This window comes from Bos indicus, chromosome 11 (assembly GCF_029378745.1).
Source record: "Bos indicus isolate NIAB-ARS_2022 breed Sahiwal x Tharparkar chromosome 11, NIAB-ARS_B.indTharparkar_mat_pri_1.0, whole genome shotgun sequence".
In the NCBI taxonomy this organism is placed as follows: Eukaryota; Metazoa; Chordata; class Mammalia; order Artiodactyla; family Bovidae; genus Bos; species Bos indicus.
The window spans coordinates 59,477,794-59,496,730 of record NC_091770.1 but is presented as its reverse complement, the minus strand read 5'-3'; the positions used below and the strand labels follow the sequence as shown (position 1 = coordinate 59,496,730).

The following is an 18,937-nucleotide window of genomic DNA, read 5'->3' as shown; positions in this document are numbered from 1 at the left end:
GTGGCTCAGCTGGTAAAGAATCTGCATGCAATGTGGGAGACCTGAGTTCGATCCCTGGGTTGAGAAGATCCCCTGGAGAAGGGAACAGCTACCCACTCCAGTATTCTGGTCTGGAGAATTCCATGGGCTGTATAGTTCATGGGTCCCAATATAATTAAAATGCCCACTTAATTTCACCACTAAGCATGATAAGAGGACTTCCCTGAAGCTTAAATGGTGAATCTTCCTGCAATGCTGGAGACCAGGGTTCAATTCCTGGGTCGGGAAGATCCTCTGGAGAAGGGAACGGCAATCTGCTCCAGTATTCTTGCCTGGAGAATCCCATGGGTGGAGAAGCCTGGCAGGCTGCAGTCTGTGCGGTTTCAGAGTCAGACATGACTGAGCCACTAACACACACAAGCATGATAATGCTATTGGTTAAGACTGTTACTGTTCATCATAATTGAGAAGAATCTTTCCATTAACAATCTATCAAGATTTCATTGTCCAAACTCAGGTAGTTTTTCCCAGTCAGGGCATTTATGTCATTAGTGGTCCAGCTAAGATCAGACTGTATACATATTAAAGTCTCTGTGAAATTGTAGAGATGATCGGTTGGGTTAACAAAGCTTATAGATGAGGAGGCACTGACCCGACATAGCCATACCTAAACTGATGGAAGCAATGACAAGTATGACCTAGAATTACAAATCGAAAGAAAGCCAGTCTCAACCACATGAACAATCCAAGAAACTTTACTTTTCATTGGCCATGGATGTATATATATATATCTATATATCATACATGTCTATTTTAACTCTAACATCTAAGTAAGAACTTAGAACATAGTAGGTACTCAATACACATATATGACTGAATTAGAAGATTTTATTTTTGAGAATGTTCTATATACACAAAACTCATTTGTAATATTTATTAGAGAAAGAATTGATGCAAAGGGTTGTTCTTAGATTAAGCTTGGTTAGAAAAAAAAAGACTAGCCATTTCTGTCTTTAAAACTAACAGATTACAAAAGAGTGAATACTCAAAGGAGACTCAAGGAAACACTTTAGAATTCATTTATTAGTTTGTCTGCATCCAGAGCTTGGCTGTGTTCCAAATATGACTTATGACTTAGTTCTTTGACACTTTCATTAATTTTTGGTGTGACAATTATATGTTTTCTGAATGCACTTTTATGCCACAGTTTCACTTTTTTATTGTATTAGAATGTTTTATCTTCAGCAATTCATGAGAAAGTAAAATTCATAACTCTTAATAAATGTCTCTGAAACCTGAGGCCTGCTTTCTATTTGAAAGCCTTAAGTGCTCACACATACAAGTGACCTGCCCGACTTCAGGGCAATAATTCAGATATAATGTCAAAGAAATATATTGTCCCCCTTGAAGCTTTTGGCAGTCACTCTACCTGCCAAAGAAAGGCTCCTTTGAGAGACAGACTTTTTGAGCACAAAGTCAAAAAGTTCAATGCATCACAGGCACTTCACTATCCCCACCATCTGTCAACAGAGAAAAAGTCCATACCCTTTCTCCTAATAATCTTCTTACATTGATAAATACAGCTAAAGAGAAATAGACTTCACAAGTAAGTCACATCTTAGGGCTTAAATTAGCTGAGCTAAGTTGAAACATTTTAACATATACCTGATGGTTCCAGTATGTGATCATAAGTGGTTTCTGCGGTGCTGGTGAGTAGAGAAAGCTTGATGTCTGAACTGCATTTATATAAGTTCCAGATACTATAAAAGTGTAAGTGGTTTCAGCTGTAATCATGATCCAGACCATACATAGCATGGGAGCAACTCAGAGGACATTAACACTGATATAAATATTCATCAAGAGACTCATTTCAGGGATATTTGTGAGTTTTTTCTTTTATAAAAATATATCAGTTCAGTTCAGTTGCTCAGTTGTGTCCGACTCTTTGCGACCCCATGGACTGCAGCATGCCAGGCTTCCCTGTCCATCACCACCTCCCGGAGCTTACTCAAACTCATATCCATTGAGTCAGTGATGCCATCCAACCATCTCATCCTCTGTTGTCCCCTCTCTTCCTGCCCTCAATCTTTCCCAGCAGCAGGGTCTTTTCAATGAGTCAGCTCTTCGCATCAGGTGGCCAAAGTATTGGAGTTTCAGCTTCAGCGTCAGTCCTTCCAATGAATGCTCAGGACTGATTTTCTTTAGGATGGACTGGTTGGATCTCCTTGCAGTCCAAGGGACTCTTAAGAGTCTTCTCCAACACCACAGTTCAAATGCATCAATTCTTTGGCGCTCAGCTTTCTTTATGGTCCAACTCTCATATCCATACATGACTACTGGAAAAGCCATAGCTTTGACTGGATGTACCTTTGTTGGCAAAGTAATGTCTCTGCTTTTTAATATGCTGTCTAGGTTGGTCATAGCTTTTCTTCCAAGGAGCAAGCATATATATAAAAATGTACTACTGTCATTTTTAGTTTCAAATTTAAATAATGCATAATTATACTTTAAGTAGAATATGGATTTCAATAAAAGTTTTAGGGAAAGAAACAATAAACCATAAAATAATTAATAGTATTTGTGTAGGATATCCACGCACATATGGACACCTTATCTTTGACAAAGGAGGCAAGAATCACTCCAGTGTTCTTGCCTGGAGAATCTCAGGGAAAGAGGAGCCTAGTGGCCTGCCGTCTGTGGGGTTGCACAGAGTCGGACATGACTGAGGCAACAATGGATTAAAGACAATCTCTTTAACAAATGTTGCTGGGAAAACTGGTCAATCACTTGTAAAAGAATGAAACTAGAGCACTTTCTAACACCATACACAAAAACAAACTCAAAATGGATTAAAGATCTAAACGTAAGACTAGAAACTATAAAACTCCTAGAGGAGAACATAGGCAAAACACTCTCCGACATACATCACAACATGATCCTCTATGACCCACCTCCCAGAATATTGGAAATAAAAGCAAAAATAAACAAATGGGACCTAATTAAACTTAAAAGCTTCTGCACAACAAAGGAAACTATAAGCAAGGTGAAAAGATAGCCTTCAGAATGGGAGAAAATAATAGCAAATGAAGCAACAGACAAACAACTAATCTCAAAAATATACAAGCAACTCCTACAGCTCAAATTCAGAAAAATAAATGACCCAATCAAAAAATGGGCCAAAGAACTAAACAGACATTTCTCCAAAGAAGACATACAGATGGCTAACAAACACATGAAAAGATGCTCAACGTCACTCATTATCAGAGAAATGCAAATCAAAACCACAATGAGGTACCATTTCACACCAGTCAGAATGGCTGTGATCCAAAAGTCTACAAGCAATAAATGCTGGAGAGGATGTGGAGAAAAGGGAACCCTCTTACACTGTTGGTGGGAATGCAAACTAGTACAGCCACTATGGAGAACAGTGTGGAGATTCCTTAAAAAACTGGAAATAGAACTGCCATACGACCCAGCAATCCCACTGCTGGGCATACACACTGAGGAAACCAGAATTGAAAGAGACACATGTACCCCAATGTTCATCACAGCACTGTTTATAATAGCCAGGACATGGAAGCAACCTAGATGTCCATCAGCAGATGAATGGATAAGAAAGCAGTGGTACATATACACAATGGAGTATTACTCAGCCATTAAAAAGAATACATTTGAATCAGTTCTAATGAGGTGGATGAAACTGGAGCCTATTATACAGAGTGAAGTAAGCCAGAAGGAAAAACACCAATACAGTATACTAATGCATATATATGGAATTTAGAAAGATGGTAACAATAACCCTGTATGTGAGACAGCAAAAGAGACACTGATGTCTAGAACAGTCTTTTGGACTCTGTGGGAGAGGGAGAGGGTGGGATGATTTGGGAGAATGGCATTGAAATATGTATAATATCATAAATGAAACAAGTCGCCAGTCCAGGTTCGATGCACGATACTGGATGCTTGGGGCTGGTGCACTGGGATGACCCAGTATGGTATGGGGAGGGAGGAGGGAGGAGGGTTCAGGATGGGGAACACATGTATACCTGTGGCAGATTCATTTTGATATATGGCAAAACCAATACAATATTGTAAAGTTAAATAAAATAAAATAAATAATATTTGTGGAAAACAGTGAATTATTGTTCTTACTATGCAGAATAATTTTTAGAAACAAAAGTTAAAAATTTAACATCAGGACAAAAGTAATTTTGGAACATTGACTCACAAAGTAGGAAATACAAGTGGTTAATAGGTATTTTTTTTGGAAAGAGGTTTTACTTTTAATAGAAGAAACACATTTTTAAAAAAAGCCATTTTTCTTAAGTTTTAAAATACCCAGTGTTTCAAAAATGATTATCTTCATCATCAATGAAATGAGACCTCTCATACAGTTCAGATAATTGGAATAACGTTCTGGAAGACAAGATATAAATTCACTACAATACTGCATGTATTAGGTTGGTGAAAAAGAAATTATGGTTTTGGACTGTGAATTTTAAATTATAATAGGCTCAAACACATCTTTATTAATCAAAATAGGAAATATTACAATCAACACATTTTTGCCAATGAGAAGTAAGTTTGTTTACTCCTGTAATGTAAAAATCCATGCTTCAGGATTTGATGAACTCTTGGAAATTATTTTCTGCCTCCTGCTGGTTGTGGAAGCGTTTTCCCTGCAGAAAGTTGTTGAGATGCTTGAAAAAATGGTAGTTGGTTGGTGAGAGGTCAGGTGAATATGGTGGATGAGGCAAAACTTTGTAGTCCACTTTGTACAACTTTTGAAGTGTTGGCTGTGTGACGTGCAGTCGGGTGTTGGTCATGGATAACAATTGGGCCCATTCTGTTGCTGAATGCCAGCTGCAGGCACTGCCGTTGTTGGTGCATCTCACTGATTTGCTGAGCATACTTCTCAGATGTAATGGTTTCGCCAGGATTCAGAAAGCTAGAGTGGATCAGACTGGCAGCAGACTGCAAAACAGTGACCATGACCATTTTTGGGTGCAAGTTTGCCTTTGGGAAGTACTTTAGACTTTCTTCTTGGTCCAACCACTGAGATGGTCATTGCCAGTTGTTGTATAAAATCCACTTTTCATCGTACATCACAATCCAATTGATAAATGGTTTGTTGTTGTATAGAATAAGAGAAGATGACACTTCAAAATGATTTGTGGTCAGCTCCAAGGCACCTACTTATTGAGCTTTTTTACCTTTCCAATTTGCTTCAAATGCTGAATGACCATAGAATGGTTCATGCTGAGTCCTTCTGCAACTTTCATGTGGTTGTAAGAGGATCAACTTCAATGATGGCTCTCAGTTGGTCATTGTCAACTTCCAAGAGCCAGCCACTGCACTCCTCATCTTCAAGGCTCTCATCTCTTTTGCAAAACTTCTTGTACCACCACGGCACTATACGTTTGTTAGTAATTTCTGGGCCAAGTGCGTGTTGATGTTGCCAGTGACCTCTGCTGCTTTATGACCCATTTTGAACTCAAATAAGGAAAAAGCTTGAATTTGCTTTTTGTCTAACACCATTTCCCTAGTCTAAAATAAATATAAAAAGGAACAGCAAGTAAATCGTTAGCAAAAATCATCAAGTGAGAAATGTGCATTAAAATAATGTATAATCACAGTCATTTAAGAATGTATTCCAATATCAAATGGCAAAGTTCAAAAATGCAAAATTACAATTATTTTTGAACTAACCTAATATATACATGGCGGGAGGAAGAAAATTTTCTGTACCTTTTAGGTTTTTCTGACTGGTTTAAGAATTAAATTGACATGAGATAGATTAACACGAGAAAAATGAGATGTGTATGTGGGAGAGACCAAGAAAAACAGTCAGTGGCCAAGATGGCAGAAGCCCTCACATTAAATACCATTTTCAATTAAAGACAAAAGAGAGTGTGGGGGTAGTGGTTTGGGACTTAAAAGGTAAGGAAGGCAGTTTGCTTTGATAAATAGAATATTGACTGCCATATCTGTAAAAGGATGTCACAGTCATCAATGATTGCAGCCACTACCCTGATAGTGAATCCTGGGAGTACACAAGAAAGAAAAGAATGCTTGCCATCTCCCAGTCATTAAACTGTAGTCACTCCCTATGGTGAGCCCTGAAGAAACTCAGGACATGAAAACACATGATATAGGTCCAAGACAGTTGAAGTACATATCAAAGGAACGATTTCAGTAAGCTCAGACTCTTACATCTTCTCATAGAAAAGCAGTAAACTCCTTGAGATTTCTGCTGCTGCTAAGTCGCTTCAGTCGTGTCCGACTCTGTGCGACCCCATAGACGGCAGCCCACCAGGCTCCCCCGTCCCTGGGATTCTCCAGGCAAGAATACTGGAGTGGGCCGCCATTTCCTTCTCCAATGCATGAAAGTGAAAAGTGAAAGTGAAGTCGCTCAGTCATGTCCAACTCTTAGTGACCCCATGGACTGCAGCCTACCGGGCTCCTCCATCCATGGGATTTTCCAGGCAAGAGTACTGGAGTGGGGTGCCATTGCCTTCTCCGTGAGATTTCTAGTTTTCTTTAATTAACAATAATCTTTTGACATTTATGCTGCCTGACCTTTGTTGCAAAACTCCTATATATCCTGGCTTCCCACCTCCAATCTCCTCAGAGAAGTTCTCTCAAGTTTATTTGAGATGCTGCCTTCCAGTCTTGAAGTGCTAAAAATTCTAGTCAAATAAGATGAGACGAAATATTTCCTGCCATATCAGTAAACAAAAAAGTCACAGTCATCAGTGATTGCAGTGCTCCAGTATGAGCTGGTTAGCCCTATGGGCACTCAGGAAGGAGAAGAATACCTGTGATCTACCAGCCATCAGACTGCAGCCACTTCTTGCAGTGAGTTCCAAGAAAGCCCAGGATGTGAAAACACAGGATACTGGCTCCAGGCAGCTGAGATGCATATGAAGGAGTGATTTCAGTGAGTTCAGGCTCTTGTATCTTCCCATACAGAGAAAACCACTAAATTCCTTAACTTCAGCTATCTGGCTTTCTTTAATTAACAATGACCCTTTAGATGTATGGACTACCTGCTCTTTGTTGCAAAGCTTCTGTAAAACCTGGCTCCTCCCCTTGCCTCCTTAGAACATTTCTCTCAGGAACACTCGAAATGATACCTCCTGGGCCTGAAGCCCTAAAATTTCCTACTGAAATAAAACATAACTTTAAGGTTGAGACTATCTCTTAAGTCAAAAGCTATGGTAACCCCCAAAGGGGCCAGAGCAGATTTATCTCTGTCACCTGAACACTAAGAGGACCCGGAGCCTTGGTACCATCCTAGGCTTCTTATGCCCACCTGCATCCTAAGGGAGTCCACATGAATTTCAGTGAGTCTCTCCTGGTTCTTGGATCTCCTGTATTGGTTGATGATCCTGAGTTTTATTTGGTGAGGTATAGTAGGTCTGCCCCTTCCCAGCTGAGAGATACTGGGTGGGGCTTGATTGAAAAATACTGAAGAATACGCACCTAAGTGAAAGTACTGGGGATGGGGGTGGTTGAAAGAAAGACACCAGGGTTTGCTCAGTTGTAGGATACTGAGTGGTCTTGGATGAGTGGTTAAGTGAGAGCCTGATCTGATGCTTTTTTTTTTTTTTTTTCCAGTTCCACTGCCTTAATAGAATTTTTCAGGATAAAGGTGAAGATATTGCATGAGAGCTTTGCTCGAAAGAAAAGAGACAAGATTTCTCCTGGCCAGTTATGGCTTTCTTAGGTGACTGAGAAATTTACCAGATTGATAGAGACCAGTGGCTCCATAGGGAAATCCATTCATTAATTAAAACACTCGCTCACCCAAAGGTCACAAATTAGAGTTGGCCATTCAGCCATTTGAGCATCCATTGTGGTCTTAGACTGCTGGAAGGAAAAGCTGAGACATGTAAGACAAGCTGAAAGGGCTCTGGGTGATGGCTGGAGGACTCAAGCTCACAAGTATCACACAGGTCTACCACCTGATTTTACTAGTCAATTTTGTTCCTGACAAATTCAACTTAAGATGATGATAGCTTATAGTGAATGGTGTTCCCTTTGTGATCTCCAAAGAAGAGAATTTGTCTTCGGGACCAGATATGAGGCTTCAGGCACTCAGAACTTCGTGTGGCAAAAGTTTTATTACAGTGAAAAAGGAATAGAAAAGCTTCTGACATAGACATCAGAAGAGGGCAGAGAATGCCCTCTTAGTCTTATGAGGCCTTATATACTTTTTCAAGATTGTAAAGGTCTTACCAGACGAACTCCCACAACTTCCATCTTAAGATAATAGGATTAGTCAGAAGTCCAAGTGACCCCATAGACTGCAGCATGCCAGGCTTCCCTATCCTCGACCAATTCCCAGAGCTTGTTCAAACTCATGTCTATTGATTTGGTGATATTATCCAGTCATCTCATCCTCAGTCATCCCCTTCTCCTCCTGCCTTCAATTTTTCCCATCGTCATGGTCTTTTCAAATGAGTCAGTACTTCGCATCAGGTGGCCAAAATATTGGAGTTTCAGCTTCAGCATCAATCCTTCCAATGACTGACTATTCAGGACTGATTTTCTTTAGGATGGACTGGTTGATCTCCTTGCACCAAGGGACTCTCAAGAGTCTTCTTCAACAACACAGTTCAAAAGCATCAATTCTTTGGTGCTCAGCTTTCTTTATAGTCCAACTCTCACATCCATACATGACTAATGGGAAAACCATAGTTTTGACTAGATGGACCTTTGTTGACAAAGTAATGTCTCTGCTTTTTAATATGCTGTCTAGGTTGGTCATAACTTTTCTTCCCAAGGAGCATGCATCTTTTAATTCATGGCTGCTGTCACCATCTGCACTGATTTTGGAGCCCACTCTCCCCAAAAAAGTATCTCATTGTTTCCACTGTTTCCCCATCTATTTGCCATGAAGTGATGGGACTTGATGCCATGACCTTTGTTTTCTGAATGTTGAGTTTTAAGACAACTTTTTCTGTCTCCTCTTTCACTTTCAGCAAGAGGCTGTTTAGTTATTCTTCACTTTCTGCCATAAGGGTGGTAGCTAATGCACACCTGAGGTTACTGATATTTCTCCTGGCAGTCTTGATTCCAGTTTGTGCTTCATCCAGCCTGGCATTTTGCATGATGTATTCGCATAAAAGTTAAATAAGCAGGGTGACAATATACAGCCTTGGCATACTTCTTTCCTGATTTGGAACCAGTCTGTTGTTCCATGTCCAGTTCTAACTGTTGCTTCTTGACCTGCATACAGATTTCTCAGGAGGCAGGTAAGGTGTTCTAGTACTCCCATCTCTTGAAGAATTTTCCACTGTGGAAAATTGTTGTGATTCACACAGCCAAAGGCTTTGGCGTAGTCAATAAGCAGAAATAGACATTTTTCTGCAACTCTCTTGCTTTTTCAAAGATCCAGTGGATGTTGGCAATTTGATCTCTGGTTCCTCTGCCTTTTCTAAATCCAGCTTGAACATCTGGAAGTACACAGTTTATGTACTGTTGAAACCTGGCTTGGAGAATTTTGAGCATTACTTTGTTAGCATGTGAGATGAGTGCAATTGTGTGGTAGTTTAAGCATTCTTTGACATTGCCTTTCTTTGGGATTGGAATGCAAACTGATCTTTTCCAGTCCTGTGGCCAGTGCTCAGTTTTCCAAATTTGCTGGCATATTGAGTGCAGCACTTTCACAGCATCACCTTTTAGGATTTGAAATAGCTCAACTGGAATTCCATCACCTTCACTACCTTTGTTTGTAGTGATGCTTCCTAGGGGCCACTTGACTTCACATTCCAGGATGTCTGGCTCTAGGTGAGTGATCACACCATCATGGTATCTGTGTCATGAAGATGTTTTTTTGTTAGTTCTTCTGTGTATTTTTTCCACCTCTTTTAATATCTTTTGCTTCTGTTAGGTCCATACCATTTCTGTCCTTTATTGTGCTCATCTTTGCATGAAATGTTCCCTTGGTATCTCTAATTTCCTTGAAGAAATCTCATCTTTCCCATTCTATAGTTTCCTCTATTTCTTTGCATTGATCACTGAGAAGGGCTTTCTTATCCTTTCTTGCTATTGTTTGGAATTCTGAATTCACATGGGTATATCTTTCCTTTTCTCCTTTGCTTTTCACTTCTCTTCCTTTCATAGCTGTTTGTAAGGCTTCCTCAGACAACCATTTTGCCTTTTTGCATTTCTTTTCCTTGGGGATAGTCTTGATCATTGCCTCCTGTACAATGTCATGAACCTCCATCCATAGTTCTTCAAGCACTCTCTCTAGTAGATTTAATCCCTTGAATCTATTTGTCACTTCCACTGTATAATCGTAAGGGATTTGATTTAGGTCATACCTGAATGATCTATTGACTTTCCCTACTTTCTTCAATTTAAGTCTGAATTTAGCAATAAGGAGTTCATCATTCGTGCCACAGTCAGCTCCCAGTCTTGTTTTGCTGACTATATAGAGCTTCTCCATTTTTGGCTGCAAAGAATACAATCAACCTGATTTTGATATTGACCATCTAGTGATGTCCATGTGTAGAGTCTTCTCTTGTGTTGTTGCAAGAGGGTGTTGGCTGTGACCAGTGTGTTCTCTTGGCAAACTCTGTTAGCCTTTGCCCTGCTTCATTTTGTACTCCAACCCCAAATTTGCCCATTACTCCAGATGTCTCTTGACTTCCTACATTTGCATTCCAGTCCCGTATAATGAAAAGGACATGTTTTTGGGGTGTTAGTTCTAGAAGGTCTTGTAGGTCTTTATAGAACCATTCAACTTCAGCTTCTTCAGCATTACTGGTTGGGGCATAGAGTTGGATTACCATGATATTGAATGGTTTGCATTGGAAATGAACAGAGATCATTCTGTTGTTTATGAGACTGCACCCAAGAACTGCATTTTGGACTCTTTTGTTGACTATGAGGGCTACTCCATTTCTTCTAAGGGATTCTTGTCCACAGTAGTGAATATAATGGTCATATGAGTTAAATTCACCCATTCCAGTCCATTTTAGTTCACTGATTCCTAAAATGTCGATGTTCACCCTTGCCTTCTCCTATTTGACTGCTTCCAATTTAGCTTGATTCATGGACCTAACATTCCAGGTTCCTATGCAATATTGTTCTTTACAGCATTGGACTTTACTACCATTACCAGTCACATCAACAACTGGACGTTGTTTTTGCTTTGGCTCTGTCTCTTCATTTTTTCTGGTGTTATTTCTGCATTCTTCTCCAGAAGCATATTGGGCACCTACCGAACTGGGGAGTTCAGTTTCAGTGTCATATCTTTTTGCCTTTTCATACTGTTCATGGGGTTCTCAAGGCAAGAATATTGAAGTGGCTTGCCATTCCCTTCTCCATGGACCACATTTTGTCAGAACTGTGCACCAAGACACATCCATTTGGGTGGCCCTTCACGGCATGGCTCATAGTTTCATTGAGTTGGACAGGGTTGTGATCCATGTGATCAATTTAATTAGTTTTCTATGACTGTGGTTTTCATTCTCTCTGCCCTCTCATGAGAATAAGAGGTTTATGGAAACTTTCTGATGGGAGAGACTTCTTTAAGATGAAGTAATGTAGGGAAGAAAAAAGCAACACACGTTTGTCCTTTTCTCCTCCTCGAGGCCCCTGGTCCCCTTTCTGCTCCTCAAAGGCCCCGGACTCCTTTTTTCTTTTCAGGGCCCTTGGACTCCTTATCAACTTACCTAAGAATTAACTCTCTCAACAGGAGATAGAATCTCTGAAAAATGAAAACAAGGGGCGTAAGAAAGCCACCCTCTGACTAACACCCCAGTCAGATTCATGTATTATATATATGGAGTTCATACTTGCAAGTACCTTGTTAATTGGGGAAATTATACTATAGGAAATCTCGCCCTAAAATGAGGGTGTTTTTAATTGCATAAGCAGTTAAATTAAGGTTAAAAATTGGCTTTGTAAATATATCTTTTCAAAATTCTGACTTTAAACAAAGACCTTCTAGGGGAAACTTCCATTCCTCTTCCTGGGTCTTTGAGTTGTAAATGTTCTACCTGATCTTCCTAGGATGTTCTGTGTATATGTGCGCTTGCATGTATGTGTTTTGAAAACTTCATCTTTGCCATACTATTTTTTCAGAGTACACTCTCCAGATTTAGGTTACATTCTCTCCCAGTCTTATGGGGCCGACTCTTGCATCTTAATGGTTTGATATATATTTTAGTGATGGCCAAATGATGGATCCTTTTAAATTTGAAGAAACTAACAAATTAGTGAATCTAAAGTGCTCTTATTATAAACAGCTGTTTTATTGGTACCTATAAAACAAAAATCAAATTAAAGGTGACAATTATATCTGATATTTAACCTAAGAACTTCTATTGTTTAAAACAAGTAAGAAAAACTGGTTTCAGAAGTTCATTGGTAGTCCATGTTTCCCCTTAATGGATCTTGCAGATGCTAATAAGCATATTTGAATAATTAATGTTAATAAGAAAAACTTGTAAGGAAAGTCTAACTACTATTTTCCAACAAGGTAGAAATTTTAAAAGGAATTATCTCAAATGAACAAATCCATAGATAATTATTTAAAATGGGATAAATAAACTGGACATTTTGTGACTAAAACAAGATTTAACATTACCACACTGCCTAGGGTTAAACGGGCCTGAAGGGATGACTATTGGTCCCCAACGTCAAAATCCAAACAAGTCTGTTGTATTTACATCAGTTTTAAATTATATTTAAGGGGCTAAAAAGTTTACCATGAGACATCTGCTCAGCAATTATTTGGTTAGACCAAAGGTCTGATCTCTGTAGCTCAGCCCCACTCTGGGGAATCTCAGAGCTTTTTAATATAAAAATAGATAAAAGGGACAGGGAACAAAAGAAGAAAAACTTCTAAAACTCCATTTGTAAGACCAAAGCTTGTTAACTGTATTCTAATGAAAACACTAAAGTTAAATATATAAAAGTTAACAGAACTGAGATGAAAGTGTATAAAACTGATATATTTAAATGGGCTTTATATAGGATGTTTACATCTCTTTCATTTAATTATATTATGGAATTAGCATGTTTCAAGAGGAATGCTTCCCCTGCCTGATATTATAAAATACATATAAATCCATGCCTCAGGAAATATTAACTGAACACACTAAAGGAAACCAATAGGATTACCTAAGTCATACAAAATAAGTAAAAACTGGGAACTAACATGTAAGGTGTTGGAAAAGACTCTTGAGAGTCCCTTGGACTGCAAGGAGATCCAACTAGTCCATCCTAAAGGAAATCAGTCCTGAATATTCTTTGGAAGGACTGATGCTGAAGCTGAAACTCCAATACTTTGGCTACCTGATGTGAAGAACTGACTCACTGGAAAAGACCCTGATGCTGGGAAAGATTGATGGTGGGAGGAGAAGGGGATGACAGAGGATGAGATGGTTGAATGTCATCACTGACTCAATGGACATGAATTTGAGTAAACTCCAGGAGTTGGTGATGGACAGGGAGGCCTGGCATGCTGCAGTCCATGGGGTTGCAGAGTTGGGCATGACTGAGTGACTGAACATGTAAAGGCTTATAAAAGTAAAAATAGTGATTTTGCTTTGGGTTTTTCTTGTAAACACAGAAAGGTCTTTGCTGAGTGCCTTATACAAACTTTTGGAGGCATAACAAGTTAAACTCTAAAATTATAGAACATAGAACTTGTAAAATAAATTTGTTTAGTTAGAAATCTTGATACTGATAAAACCTTTTAGTATTTTTTAAGTGACAGACCTGTTTTTTGGGGAACTAAAATCAGTTGTATTTCTCTTAAAAATCTCTAAAATCCAGAAATGTAAGTACATGCTATAGGACCTGAGGCTTCAGATCAGATCAGATCAGTCGCTCAGTCATGTCTGACTCTTTGCGACCCCATGAATCGCAGCACGCCAGGCCTCCCTGTCCATCACCAACTCCCGGAGTTCACTCAGACTCACGTCCATCGAGTCAGTGATGCCATCCAGCCATCTCATCCTCTGTCGTCCCCTTCTCCTCCTGCCCCCAACCCCTCCCAGCATCAGGGTCTTTCCATGAGGTGGCCAAAGTACTGGAGTTTCAGCTTTAGCATCATTCCTTCCAAAGAAATCCCAGGGCTGACCTCCTTCAGAATGGACTGGTTGGATCTCCTTGCAGTCCAAGGGACTCTCAAGAGTCTTCTCCAACACCACAGTTCAAAAGCATCAATTCTTCGGCACTCAGCCTTCTTCACAGTCCAACTCTCACATCCATACATGACCACGGGAAAAACCATAGCCTGACCTGAGGCTTACTGAGCCTAATTAGCTCAATCAAGCAAAACTTGAAACTAAGGTGAAAAAATTGGTAGTTTTAAAATTCAAACTGCTGGGAATGCTCCCTCAGTCAAACCTTACAGATAGTAAGCCTTAGTCACCTGAGCAAACAACTTTAAGGCACTCAACTGTTTGTAAACTAGTAAGTTTATATTGTAATACCTGATTCATAACTAAGCTTTTAAGTTATGAGATCTCTTATGAGAAAGTCAAGAGATCTCTGCTGCTAAGTCACTTCAGTCGTGTCAGACTGTGTGACCCATAGACGGCAGCCCACCAGGCTCCCCAGTCCCTGGGGTTCTCCAGGCAAGAATACTGGAGTGGGTTGCCATTTCCTTCTCCAATGCATGAAAGTGAAAAGTGAAAGTGAAGTCGCACAGTCGTGTCCGACTCTTAGCGACCCCACGGACTGCAGCCCACCAGGCTCCTCCGTCCACGGGATTTTCCAGGCGAGAGTACTGGAGTGGGGTGCCATTGCCTTCTCCAAGAGATCTCTAGTTTGCCTATTTATGTCTGTACACATTATACATGAGCTATCTCTACTTGTAAACAGTTCTATCAAAATTGAATTTATAAAGATTTCTATTTAGTAAACAGTGCCACATTTAAAGACACAGTCCAAGATGATTTTCAGGTTCATGTACAATGGGATATAGTCAGTATTAGGTTGACATGCATGCTAAGTGTCTTTGATTGTGTCTGACTCTTTGCAACCTTATGGACCATACATAGCTTGCCAGGCACCTCTACCATGGGATTCTCCAGGCATGAATACTGGAGTGGGTTACCATACCTTCCTCCAGGGGATCTTCCTGATCCAGGGATCAAACCCACTTTTCTTATGTCTCCTACATTGGCAGGTAGGTTCTTTACCCACCTGAGTGGGTAGTGCTTCCTGGGAATCCTGGTATTAATTTTTGTTTGTTGATCTTTTTTTTTTTTTTTGTAATTTTTGTTTGTTTAATATCATTAAAATTCATCAAAATTAAGTATAATACTTTATTGTACTTTAGGTTTAATAAATACCACATTATATCTGTTGCAAGGAAAATAACTTGATATGATGAAACTTTAAAGAAAATGTAAATGACATAAGAGCTTTGGGATGAACTCTTTGAAATAGTAATATTTTAGAAATATCTACTTAAAATGATCTTTCCACAGATATTTGGCAACTGGAAATTCTAGAGTTCTGCTAACTTAAGTGATAAAAGTTTATTAAATAGATAATTAAAAATTAGATACTGAGACATTAATTACCAATTAGAGATACTAAAGATATTTAGGACTGTTAGTATCACCCTGAGATGTTATCTGTAAGAAAACAAGTTTTTAAAAAAATAATCATTGGTATTTATGCTCACCAATCTATAGAATGCTAGTGTAAAAGATAGTTCATAATTGCTTACTTCTTAACTTTCACTATAAATTAAGGTTTTAAGAGTTGAGGATTCTAATTTAAATATGTTATTAAAGATAATGGAATAACAAATACCTCTGTACAATAAGAAAGTAGAATGTATGTTTTCAGTAAAGAAGGTATGAGGAATGGAATTACATTTTACTGAGGAAACAGAAGGAATGAACTGGTTGGTTTTATTTGTATGGAAAATGAGAGAAAGGCTGTATACAAAAAGTCATGAGAGATTGTGGAAAAGAACCTTGAGGATAAAAAAAATTATGCATATTCAGGATTAACTAAATATAGATTGAGGTTAACTAAATGGATTTTGTTAAATAAGCTAATGCAGGACTGAAATTTGATTTATCTTTCTGATTAAAAAAATCACTTTCTGTGCCCTTAAGTGATATATATTTATTTTCTTTTCAATGCTGTTGTGACTTTTGTTAAATGAATAAGTATTGCTTCAGTGACCTGTGATCCTGTGTGTTTAGAAACTTTTCTAATATTTCTAACAAATTTCCCAAATATCAAAATGTAACTAAAGCTCTTTTAGCCTCCAGCTAATTCTGGGATGCTTCAAAAAAAACATCTCTGAGACATCTCAGAGAAGAATGTTAAGCTAAGCTTACTTGGTATTTTTAACTCAAAAACATTTTCAAGTGATTGAATGTGGACTTCGTAAAGTATGGGAAAACATCATTAATATAGATATTCCAAGGTTTATACGAATCTCTTACATCTGGTATGTCCTGATAAAAAGCTATCAATTGTAATTCTAGTTATTATCCTAAAATGCTATATGTTGTCAAAATATCCAAGTTTCCTGCTAAATGCATTGTATTCAAATCTTTAACCATGCTACCTTAAGTTTTGTTCTTTATTTGTTAGTTGCTCAATTGTGTCTGACTCTCTGCAACTCCATATTCTATAGTCTGACAGGCTCCTCTGTCCAAGAAATTCTCCAGGCAAGTATATTGGAGTGGGTTGTCATTTCCTTCTCCAAGGGATCTTCCTGACCAGGGGATCAAACCTGGGTCTCCCGTATTGCAGGCAGATCCTTTACTGTCTGAGCCACCAAGGAAGCCCTTGTTCTTTATTGATGATCATAATTTTACACTGCTTTTACAAAGTGAATATTTTCTAAGACTCATAAAAAGAACTTTTCAATAAATATATTTCTGATGGTCTTTAAATAATGTCGCTGAACTGGGTAACAAATGACAAAGTCTTAATGGAAAACCTGATAACTTCATGTAGCTCAACAGGAACCAATTACATGGGGCTGATATGACTTACGACTTTGGAAAATATACTAACTTGAATCCTTGTTTTTCTGTAAAACCTTTTGTCTTATGCTATGATGTATAAGTTGATAAAGCATGCCTTTTTAAACAAAGATGAAACATTTATATTTTTATCTCTACCTGATCATGTCAGAATTTGTCTTGTCCAACTGGCTCTCCTGTGGTCTTAATGGTTTATTCCAACTGGATTACAACTAGTTGTACTTACTGTTTTATTCTCCCAGTGCATTTCCACTGTGCAACTCTGCTAATCATTGTTTTAATTTGTTCTTTGCTTCTAAATTATTTGTGCTTTGTGTCCCTGTTACACTATGACTTCATCAATGTTACTAGCCGCATTACTTATGTCCTGTTTATTTGATAAAATTGTTGTCTCTTACACCACCCAGCGTGTAACCAGGCCTCCAGCAAAAATAATAATGACTAGGTGACTTAAAACAGTTGATCAAATATTAATATATATAGTTCTGTATGTGACAAATAATTATAATAGTCTGATTCTAGGTATGAGAAGAAGCAACAGGGAGATTATTTTCTGGGTCATATTAATAACAGGTTAGAAGATAGAGTATCCAGAGAATTGTTTATTATCTACCCATAGGCCTAATCTGGAAATTAATACCTGGAGTGGCATATCAACGAAAACTTTTGCCTGATCTATGGTGAGCCTCTGAGCATCATGGGACAAAGATTGGTCATGAAATGTCTCCTAAATATTGGTTGAATTCCTGACTAAGATGAGGAAATTAAGAAATAAAATACTTCCTTCCATCCAATAAACAAGGATGTCACAGTCATCAATGATTGCAGCCCTCCAGTATGAGCTGGTGAGCCCTAAGGTCACTCAGGAAGGAGAAGAATACTTGTGATCTAGCAGCTATCAGACTGTAGCCACTCCAAACAGTGAGTCCTGAGGAATCTCAGGATTTAAAAACATGGATACTAGCCCTGGACAGATAAAGTGCATATGAAAGGAATGATTTCTGTGAGCTCAGACACTTTCATCTTCCCACACATAGAAAAGTACTAAATTTTTTTACTTGGGATATCTGATTTTTCTTTAATTAATAATTTTTAAATATATATTCGTACTACCTGCCCTTCCTGGCAAAACTTCTATACAACTTTGCTCCTCCTCTTGCCTCCTCGGAACAATTCTCTCAGAGTCACTTGAGATGCTGTCTCCTGGGCTTGAAGTCCTAAAAACTCCTACCAAACATCATAACTGTCAACTTTTAGTTGTGAGTTATTTTTTAAGTCGACAAAGACATAACTCTCAATTTTTAGGTTGTGGAGTTTTTAGTTGACAACATGATGATGGAAAAGCAAATATTTGGTAAATAAATATTCGCTGGGCCATGCAGAGACAATGGGGCACAGAAAGGACTCTGATCCCTAGGCTCTGCTCCATCCAGCACACAGAGCCTCTGCTGTCACAGAAAAGGGGACCCCTTCCAGGGTCAAAGAGTGGGCTCTTGTTGAACACTCAGAAATAAATTGTCCAAGGAGACATGTATTGATAAAGTAAGAGAAGGGGTGCCCGGACAGAGAATAGGAGCATAAGGAAACCCAGGAGCACTGCTCTACCGTGCGTCTTACAGTCTCAGGTTTCATGATAATGGGGTTAGTTTCTGGCCAATCATTCTTACTCTGGGTCCTTCTTGATGACGCACGCATTGCTCAGCTAAGATGGATTCCAGCAAGAAGGATTCTGGGAGGTCAGTAGGACTTGTGAACTGGTGTCTTCTCTATATTTTGAACTTTCCCTAAGTCTTCAGGTTGTTGGTAGCTTATGCATGTTGTTAGTTCAGAAGCTGTGTTAGTTGTTAGTTCTGCACGCCTTACTGGGACCTCCTGCTGTAAGGAAACTCATGCAAGTGATTACTAGAGGTCCTGGCCAGGGCAGGCAGTTTCAGGGAGGTGGTTTTAGTACAGAAATGATGCTCAGTTGT

At 38.8% G+C, this 18,937-nt stretch overlaps 1 long non-coding RNA gene across 1 annotated transcript in view; it reads right to left on the bottom strand.

Moving 5' to 3' along the window:
• The window catches only part of LOC109566191 (uncharacterized), an 87,994-nt gene that overhangs the window by 46,776 nt on the left and 22,281 nt on the right, over positions 1-18,937 (bottom strand). The gene's annotated exons all lie outside the window — the stretch shown is intronic.